The sequence below is a fragment of the Colius striatus genome, chromosome 20 (assembly GCF_028858725.1).
Source record: "Colius striatus isolate bColStr4 chromosome 20, bColStr4.1.hap1, whole genome shotgun sequence".
In the NCBI taxonomy this organism is placed as follows: domain Eukaryota; kingdom Metazoa; phylum Chordata; class Aves; order Coliiformes; family Coliidae; genus Colius; species Colius striatus.
Window position 1 is genome coordinate 7,441,104 of NC_084778.1, and position 10,945 is coordinate 7,452,048.

Here is a 10,945-nt window from a genome sequence, read left to right on the forward strand (position 1 = left end):
CCTTTTTTCTCACTTGGAACCTTGCACTTATTTTTTTACCTTTCACTGGTTTCTGTTAGGGTTTTGATTTTTGTTGATTGCACATCAGGTTTTTTGTGATATTTAACTCTTGCTTTTCCTATCGTGAATCTCACACCCAATTCTGCAGCCACTTCCCCAGTTCAGGTTCTTGCTCATCACATCTCTCCCTCCCGGCTCAGAGATCTGTTTTGTCTGTGCTTTCCCCACCAACTGTCCCAGCCAGGCATTTCTCCCAGTTTCTGAAGAATCTTCAAGTCCTACATTTCACATATTACTTAAGATTAAGAAGCTGAAACCAGCCTTATTAGTTGAAATCCTTATTTGTTTTCTGAACCTCAACTGGGATGATTATATTCCACTTTTTGCCGCTCCCCTCGTGGCAGGAGAGCTGGTTTAGTGACTGTAGCTGGGGTTGGGAGCTGCATTCAGCTGCTGTCTCAGGGCTTTTCGTGACATGAAACAATTCACTGAATCTTCCCCCAGTTTCTCCATTCTCTAAAATACCAGTGGTCACCAAGAGATAAAATCTCACGGTGACTGTCAGGCACTTGCATCTCACAGGTTGCAGAACAGGGAAGCTGCAAGAAGGAGATGGAGGGAATACATAAATAAAGCATCTCAAAGGCTTCCCTTTCATTTTCTTCCAGATGAACCTATAAAGCAAGTGAGTGCAAAGCTGAAGATATCTTGGAAAAAGAAAGAGAAAAGAGGTTTTTCTTTCACTTTCCAATCACAAACACTTCACGTAGGGAGGGAAGAAGAAACATTCCTCTGCTCCTTTCCTCCAGCTGGGCTTTTTGGTCCCCTTGTCCTGGTCTGTCACCACCCCATGGTGGTCACATCTCTCGCAGAGGGTCCCCCAGAGATGACAGCTGTCTCCAGGATGGCTCAGCCCCACCTCAGCCCAGCCAGCTCCAGTATGTGGGTGCCGAGGGGAGAGGCATCTGCGCCTGGGCCCTGTTGCAACATGCCAGGACGGGAGAGGAGAGGCAGACGGATGTTTGGGGACGGAGAGACAGGTGTGTGTGGAGATGGGGAGATGCTGAGACAGGCTGACTCGCCTGCCTCTTGCACTGCTGTCAAACAAACTCATGAGCACAGAGCTGCAGTGCTTTCTGGAGCTAGCAGGGCAACCAGGAAGCTGACTGTATTGTAATCGCTGATGATTGGAATGTTTGAGGTGGTTTTTCTTCCGATAATGAGTGTGAGATTTCATTTTGGGAAGCACAGCTTTTCTTAGAAACACAACTGTGACTGACTTAGCACAACCATGATTTTCTGCAAACACAACTGTGTTTGGGGTTGTTGCATTTGAATACTAGGGTAGGAGAAACAGTAATTCTGGATTAATGCAGAAAGGAAGAAAATAAGACACCCTTAGCAAAGCCGTAAGTTCACTGCAGCTGCCGTATACTGGCAAAACTGATGTAGCATCCCACAGGGAATATTTCAGTGTGGAGAACCTCTTGTTTGAAGAGAGCATAGCGAGTGCCTGTCATGACACACACAAGTGAAACAAAGTGCTTGGGATAGCATATCAATCCAGCCTTTCTGCAGTAACATGTATGAAATAAATTGATATTTTCCCCCCTGGCATTGCATCACTTCCTATTTGGTGTTTGGGTGGTGATGGATTGCCAAATAGAGGAGAAAAAAATCCATATAACTTTTTATATTTAAACATTACCTCTCCTTTGGAATAAAGAAATCCAGTCTTACTCTGACTTTGTTTCTCCACATTTATAAGCTGGCCCTTGTTTGCATCTGCTTGGCATTATCCTGGATCGGGGCTTTAACCTGACATGAATCCAAAGAAATTATATGGGAATTGATGGGATCACTATGAATATCCAGGGGTGTAGGCTAGTGCAGACCATAGCCTATTAATCTTGTTGTTCATTTTTGTAAATAACAAGCTGGATTTGGCCCAACAAGAATAAAACAAATTGAAAGCATTCATAAAGAGAAGTAAATGGGTTTAAGATGTAAGAGTAACATGTTGGTGGGTTGTCTCCAAGTATCCAGTTTTTAAATATACCAAAGCACGTACAAAACTTTAACATGTTCTTAAATGCCCTGCTGCATGGGGCTGGCTGCTGAATCGGGGCCATATGCATAAGACCTGCTTTCATGAAAGGATTATGGTTTAAAAATTAAAAAACTGCAAGAAGGAGAAAAATGTTCAAGGGCAGCCAACCTAGAGGAAACAAATATAATTTAGTTCTGTGAAGTGTTTATGAATGCAGTTCATGAACATGTATGAAAGAGTAGTTTTTTACTTTTCAGACTGCAACTGTCACGCAGAGAAGAAACAATTGCTTGTTTGTCTTTTTCAAGGATTTTTAGAGAATACATTGCAGCTCAGGTATTTATTTGGACCTGCTTTTTCCTTTTTAATAGCTCATTGTTTTGTTGATTATTTGAGACTAGCTTGTGTGTGTGTGTGTGTGTGCTCTGCTTCAGTCCTGCTTGATAAAGAAACCTTTGCCTGGTTTGTCTGAAAGTGGGAATTTATTTCCAATCTTGTTTAAAATTTCAGACTTTCTTTTCATATAGATGGGCTATCAAATTTGATCTATAAACATTACTTTTTATTTCTCTTACATCATCAGAATAATTGTGAAATGACACAGAATGCCTGGAATTGCAATAATGCAGTGTACAGAACTGACTATCAAGCTTCGTATATAGATTAGATTAATGCATAAATCTAATTTGATATTTTACATTGCTGGAGTAATATTTTACAGATGTAATGCCAAGTTGTTAAGTAAATGAAAAACACGAAGAGTCCAATTCTGAAAGGATTACTCAGGCAAAAATCCCTGAAGTCAAAGGGAGTATTGCCTGAACGAAGTCTGCAAAATTAGAACTAGAGCCATATTCCCAAAACAGACAAGCAGATTTATCTTAGAGATCTGCCCATGAGTTGAATTCTTGTAACAATGAAAGATATATAGGGGAAACGAACAAGTAGGTAACCTGAAATATAAGGAGAGACTGATAAGATCACACCAACCCTGAGCAAGCACTTGTGTGGTTGGTGATGTCAACAGGAGCCCGAGCTGTTTTAATAAACTTGTTCATAGTTGTCCTATACTGTGTTTTATATACTCAAGTACATAGATCACGTAAGAGTTTAACAAGAAGAGGATTCATATTAAATTTGCACATAAAATACCTCCATGAAATATGTGAAATGCTTTTCTTTTTTATATGATTCCAATAAAACATCGATCATAAAACTCTGCCCTCCTGCTTCTTTATATTCCGTTTCAGCTGTTGCTTTGTGTTTAAAGTTTGAATTCATGACACTCAGCAGATACAATTGTGGGGCAGTTTTAATTGGTGAAGAAAAACCATTGCTCTGCTTGCTCACTCAGGGGGTGTAAATCAGGAGAAACCCCACCGGAACTGGTGAAATGTTGTGTTTGTAGAAGAGGCTGTTGGGCCAAATGATACAAACAGTTGCAGCTCCTATGAAATATATAGCATTGTGCGTGTTTATAGCTGCTCAGGATCTGGGCCACTGACTTGGATGGAGCTAAGCCAGGGATGATTTCTGCCCTTTATCATGAGTTTGCTTGGTGTTTTGCACTGTAAATTCTCCCGACTCTTCCTGCCAAGCGCAGCTCCCTTCTTCACAGTTTCATACTCTGAGTGTGAAATGATACTGGTGGAAATCCAAGGGTAAAAAAAGTGGTGAGTATAAAGCACAAATCTGTAGCCTGGATCTGAGAGGAACAGCTTGACCACAGAGGAAGTTATTTGCACAAAAAGTATTCAAACAGATACGCACGGTTTACATGTGTTTAGTAAATCTTGTCTGAAAACTAGAACCAGCTGTATAGGATATGGAGGCCCTGATCCCCAGCGCCTTCTGAGCAGTGTTTCATACATTTGGATGATATGTTTCAAGTCACTTTTTCCATCTTTTAATTCAGGGGCTGCTAGGGATTGAAATACGAGGAGTGTGATTTCCGTTTTGGTGTGTAGTGGTTGTCAGCATCCTCAGGTAGCTGTTCACAGCTCTACCTTTTATGCTTGTGGAGATGTTCACTATCACAACCCTTTTCTTGCTCACCTCCATCTGTAGTCTAGAGGCAGAGGTAGGGCACAAAGCTCCTATGGTAGCTCAGGGGCATGAGAGGAGCCTTTCTTGCCAAGCTCATCCTTCCATGCTATCATTAGGGCAACAGAAACTAGACGAACCCTTAAAGCACTATTATCCCACAACATTTACCCTATGTAATCACCACAGATCAATTGATCCACTCATGATTCACTCATGACCGAGAGGAGAACCAGGCCTGAAAGCTAAATTTGCATGCAAGCTTAAGAAAGTTGTAGATGCAAGCAAGATCTTTTTTCTTTTTTTCCCCCTTCTTTGTGTGTGTGTGTGTGTGTGTGTCTAACTATGCAACAAATTTTGTAGCTGAAATTTACATACTTCTTGATTCATGAAATTATGAGCAGCTGCTATTTTGCTACATTCTTAAATTGAAAAGGCAGCGAAGAAAAGAACAGACACATTAGGCAATCTCCATCTGCCCCTCATGTCTATCACTTTCCTTCACTCTCTCCTTTGCCAAATAGGATACAATGGCATAATCAGATGTCTTGGTTTGCCTGGGAGAGTCCCCGAATTTATATAGCTGTCATCTAAGACAGGATTTTTGGTTTTATGACAACGTCTTAACATGGTCTCTTGTTCCCCCCTGAAACATATACAAATTTTCAGAGGAAACCACAGATCACAAAAGATCTTCAAGATGAGAATAACCCCCAAAATGGCTTACAGGCTTTTGGAGGCTCCTGGAGGTTTTCAGACATCTATTCTTAGGGATCTTAGAATCCCTTAGAATTAAGAAGCTTTCTTATATTTTATTTTTTTTGCTTCCATCTTTTTATTCAAACTACAGAAGTGGAAAGATTTGGGATGAGATGGTAAAAGACAGGATTCAGAATTACGACAGACGGGCCTTATTTCTAGCTTTTGCAAAGAATATCTGAATAAATGCAATCTACAGGTAGTTCCATGCTTGGAGGAAAGGGTTATTTAAGCTCTTTAAGCTCTTTGGAGAACAGAACTTCTTTCTCTGCCGTAGTTGAAAACAGCTTTGCAGTAAATGCCACTGTACAAATAATAACACTACATTTCATCATGATGTAAATGTTCTAATTTTCCATTTTTTAATTAAAGGATGGAAGCCCAGAATTTTAGACCCATTTAGCACCTGGTTAAACACTTTACAAACTAGTAACAGCTGAGTGCATCCCTGTTAAGTGCAAGTTTTTCTTTTTGTTGCCCCACTTAAGAAACAGTCATTGTCATTCAGTCTCATTAACATAAATAGGTTCCCTAGGAGATGTCCCATTAAAGTGGCCATCCCTATTAAGCATGTCCCAATTAAGTAGTGTTTATTGTATGGCAGGTTCCAGACCTCAAAGCAGAATAATTTTCAGTTCCTAGAGGGGAAAAAAAATAAGTCAAAGAAATTACGTACTTTTAAAGGGCTTAAATTGATACAAACTGATAAGAGCCCAAAAATGAAAAATGAGGGCTGACACTTCATCCTTTTGTTTACCCTGTAATGCTGCTTTTCTGGTTTTGAGTTAAGAATGTAGCCTACACCCTAACTATGAATTTCTTGGCTTTGATTTGATTGTGTCATAACTTAATGTTTTATGACTTACAATCACATTAGTCATAGGAGTCACTCAAGTTTAGAGATGATGGAAAAGACATAGGGCATAGACAAATCCATACTCAGAAAGTGTCTTGTGGTTGAAACGGTGGGCTGGGACCCAGGAGATCCAAGTTCAGAGTCCAGGCCTATGCCAATGTTTCTGCCTCACTTAGAACCAAACACCAAGACTCTATTCACAATGTTATTTAGATACCTGAACAGACATTTAGATATATGTTTCTCTGCTTCTATGCATACATAATCTATTTCGCTCTTTTCTCAATCAAGGTGGATTTAAGTCGAGGACTTATTCAAAGTGCTAACAGTCAAGCTCTGGAAAATCTTCCTGTGTTGTCTGAAGATGATACAACTCTCAGTTGTCTGCTGCTAAAGGCTACCTCTTATCCCCCAAATTATATTAGTGTCAGCCACTTCAGCATAAAATCTGGGTCTTTAGCAAAAACCTGCCTTCAAAGAGCTGAAATTACTTGCCTTGATTTTCTCTCAAAGTGGTGGAGATGCAATCAGGTATCACTTGCCTATTATGCTGTTGTGGGAGGTAACCTCCAGCACAGAGACTGAGCTTAGGAGGAGTAATGCTATCTTCAACAACTGAAAGGAGTTCAGCATGTTTACATTTTCAGCCAGGGCATTTGCACTTCAGTGTTTATGCTGCAGAACCAAGACATCCCTTGTGTAATTTTACCTCAAATTGGACAACTTGTCCTTCCTGTGAAGGAGAAGCTTGCACTTGGGTGGCATTCTAGAAATACATGAAAAATATTCATGTTCCAGGGCAACAAACTGAAATATCTTTATGGCAGGACCTCCAGAAGTTTCCTCAGTGGAGGCAAAAATGGAAATACAACAGAGTAAAAAGAATTTTGATGTATACACAGTGCTGCCTTCTCTGCATCATTCCATTTTTGGAGTTTCTGAGAAACAGTTTGGGTCATTTCAACTTATTTTCTTTTTTCTTGTAGAGTCCTAGAATCATTTAGGTGGAAAAAGACCCTTGAGTCCAGCCATAAACCTGATACTGCCAAGTCCAGCACTAAACTGTGTCCCTAAGCACCATGTCTGGAGGCTTCCATGCAAGCTTCCCTGAAAAGCAATATACATATGTTAAATACTTCTCCTTAGTCTCAGTAATAACTTTTTTCATTTTGGAAAGGGAATTATCCCTGGAGTAGTTTCATATCAAAAGCTGTAATTTCTACAATGGTGCAGAAGCAGTTCATGCATTTAAGACATAGCTCATGCTCTGAAGTACCTTAAGATTCCTTGCTTTTACAAGAGGCGTAGTACTTCAAAATGAGGCTTTGTGAGTAGGTGGTAAACTTTTTTCTGGGTCACTAAGTAGCAACTGGGTGCTTTGAAAGCATCTTCCAGGAGCCAGGTAATCTGTGGTTGAGCGATGCAGATGTTTTACTGTGGTCAAATCAGAAAGAAAGACTTCTATCCTGAAGGCAGTGAAGTCATTACACCTGGTATCCTCATATCTTACTTTCAGTAAATAGGTGTAGAACAATGTGGCTTTGTAGTGCCCATTGTTAGTTGTTGGCAACAAGAGCCTCTGAAAGTCTTTATACAGTTTACTGAAACACTACATTGCTGTGTGCAGGAGAAATGGTTAATATTCAGAGTATTCAGAGGTTCATCTCAGAACCAAGAGATCTGGCTTTTTATAAACCTTGTAAGTCTATATGATTTTTACAGTCCTTGGAAGATTCTGGGATGAAAATCTCACCAGAGGAAGCTTGCTCTTTTTTCTTAGTGTCTCTTGTTTGAAGACAGAGACTGTGCTTACAACTATACTGGCCTGCATGTCTATAGAAAGTGCAAAACCAAAATCCCAGCTCCAAAATGCTCTTGTTCTTAAGAGAATTTCAAATCTAGATCCAGATTTGGGCTTGATGTTTAAGATCTCCAATTAATCTGTTCTTTGTTAAACAGCACTACTGTAACAGCACTTGCTTAAGCCCCAAGTAGATGCTGTGTCAGCATTTCTGGTCTGAAACCACTTGTCTCAGGTTTTGAATTTGTCCAAGACTTCCAAAGCAGGTGCCCATATGAAGTCTCAGATGAGTACCCATGCAGGAAGCAAGGCCCAGCAATGTACCTGCATAAAGATTTGAGTATATTCTTTCAGCTCTGACACAAATCAACTGCAGGGCACTTTGACACATCCCAACCTTTCAGAGTGCATTTTTTGAGCTCTGCTCATTATCTGAGCCTCCATTCAGATGCTCTCAGCACAGATGCCTTCCTCATCAGCTCTGCACTAAAACATACAGTAAGTGAAATTCTGCCATATGTTAATACATATGTTTCAGTTTCAATAAGCATTTGATGCAGAACTGGGTTGTTTTTTTTTTTCCCAGGCAATAGAAATTACAGATTTATACTATTGCCTTCACTGTCTACTTAAATATACTAGTGAGCTTAAATAAACTAATTAGCTTAAGGTTACACATGTGCAGAATAACCTGTCACAATGGTGGAAACACGTATTGATTCTTAAAGGTTCAGCATTTATCTGGTTGGTCCAAACCAGCTGGGGATGGCAGAGTCAAACTGTCTGAGACTCTCTGTGATGTTGTAAAATGATGGAGAGGCAGATAGCCTGGAGAAAAGGTGTAACCAGGATTTTCACTTCATCCCCACCTCCAATTTTCCCATCTGGCATATCACAACATGATGATGTGAATGATGTCATCAGAATGGGAAAGAGAATCTGAATGGGGTAGTTTTCTCCTTTATTGAACTTTGTAAGCTGGCCACAAATTGTAATTAGCAAGTGTCTACAGTTTATTTCTGGCGGAGGCTCAGTCCATTTTCTACGGGCTGGAATCAGTCTGTTCAGCCACGATGATTCTTTTTGTTTGTTTGTTTGCAAATAAACTCTTGGAAAGAGACTGGGCACATTATGAGATTTACAGATCAGTTGCTATGCACAAGTATGCTGCTTTTACAGCAGCGCAATACCTCTGAGTAATGCTTTTGATTTAAATAGAGCTACTGTAGATTTGCACCATTGTAGAAGCCAGATTAGGCCCCATAACTCTGTACACAGGCTTGAAAGCATCCAAGCAGTTATGAATGAGATGAGCATTTGAAAGATAGGACAAAGGAAAACAAGCCAATCCTCCCCCCCCAAATTACATCAGCTTTGCCTGCTGGATTCTTTGCTTTACAACTAGAGAAATATCTAGGCAGACCCTCAGCTAGCAGAAGCTGGCACAGCTTTGTTAAAAATCAGTGGAGCTTTGCTGATTTATATCAGCTGAGAATCACTATCTGCCCCACTGACAAAATGAGGCATTGAAACATAGTGGGAAGGCAATAGGGTTTATCTATGGTTACAGCATTAAAGCAGCATCATGAGATAAACTAATTCTTGTCTAAAGCTTTCAAAAAAGAAGGTGTCTATGGGAATACAGTACTGACTCTGCTTTCTCGGTGTTGGCTTCTGATCATCGTGCCAAGACTGGCATCTTCCCTTAACAAATCAGCATGGCTCCTGCAAACTCTTCATTGACTGCCAATGCTGTGCTCCCGATAATTTACTGCTATTGAGAAACATTTCTTCCTTTCCTCCACACAAGAGAGTTTGCTCCTACATGCCTGGATTTGTTTTGGTTACATACTTTATGAACATTATTAAAAAGAATCAAAGGATTCTTTTGGGTTCATTTTTCATAAAATGTCTCAAGCATTTGATAAATAAATAATTTTCTACTTAAAATGGGCATGAATTCCCTAAAGACTCAGAGGTGCAAGCAGGTATGTGCCAAGCCCAGCTCTCCTCCAGGGGGATGTATATATCTATATACCTGTAATTATAGGCTGATAATTATATAATTCGCTGTATGTATATCATCATTTGTGAATAACTGGGTAAGCTGGCAACACAGAAGGGTGGGACTGTATCATAAGCTAATAAAAAAAAAAAGCAATTATATTTCTTTCTGATCCAGTTCTCACCTTCCCAGTGAGATTGGGGCATTGTGCAATAAGTGAGAAATGAGGAACCTCAGAACACTTGGAAGCAAGATAAGCATCCAAATGCCTGACTCTGTCATTCAGAGCTCAGCTGAACTGTTTCAGTCAGGAAATTATGGGCTGCCACGGGAACAAAGGTCCCTTCCCAGCTTACCAAAAGGAATCTGAAGTGGGTCAGAAATGTTACAGTAATAGGCTTTCAAATGGTATTTATATTATTTCCCAGGTTAATATAAGTTTGAATGTAAGCACTAAAGCTAATATGAGAATTTTCATTTCAGCTTTATGCAACACCTCCTTGCTGTAAATACAATTCATCTCCAAGAAGATTCATAGAAGAAGGTCTCTGCAGTCTTGCCTGCATCTGTCACATCTACTTTCTTACTAACTGCTCAAATGGGGACCATTTGTTATCTGTATTGATGCAGCACCCTGCAGAAGCTGCTTTTGGAACTGACATATCAGAAATCACCAAATTTTACATAAGCCTTAACAATTTGATAAACTATGAACAAGTGCTTCTGTTTCCTAATTTACAGTGCTCCTTTCCATGTTGCACAGCAGAGTGTCCCGAGTTGAACCAAAATGTTTATCCACTATCTCAAGTTTTAAATCCTTGGGACTACTCATACTCTCAAAAGCCTGAAGACAGTGCCCAGTCTCAGAGTAGGAGTGAGTCTCTAGTATGTAATTCAGAACTGAACAAATCTGGGCATGCAGGAGATAATTTAGTTGTGCAGAATGAAAGCACAAAAGTTTCTCAATTCTGGCAAATTATTGGTAGCACAGCATTGGCAGTCAATGAAGTGCTTGCCGAAATTGTGATGATTTGTTAAAGGAGAAAGAGAAGCCAATCCTGGCAAAAGAATTCCAGAGCATGGAAAAGAGAAAAAGCCAGCATTGTACTTACACACACAGTCTGTCCTTAGAGCTCTACATGAAGCATACTTTTTTTCAGAGGTTCAAATACTGGAAGCACACATCAGCCACATTCTCTCTGCCATTTATTACAGCTTTCTGTCACTATGTGGCTGGTTGTAAAGCAGGCAAACTGCTAAGCTGTTTTTCTGTGTAAAATGAAAATGACTGCTGTGGGACAAACACAGAGCCAAGCTCCCTGTTTGGAGCTGTGCTGGTTATCTCACTCTTAAGGTCCTACTCAGCAGAAACCAAATCAGTATCATCAGATAGTTTATTTGTACTGGAGTCTCTGTGGCTTTTGCAAAGTC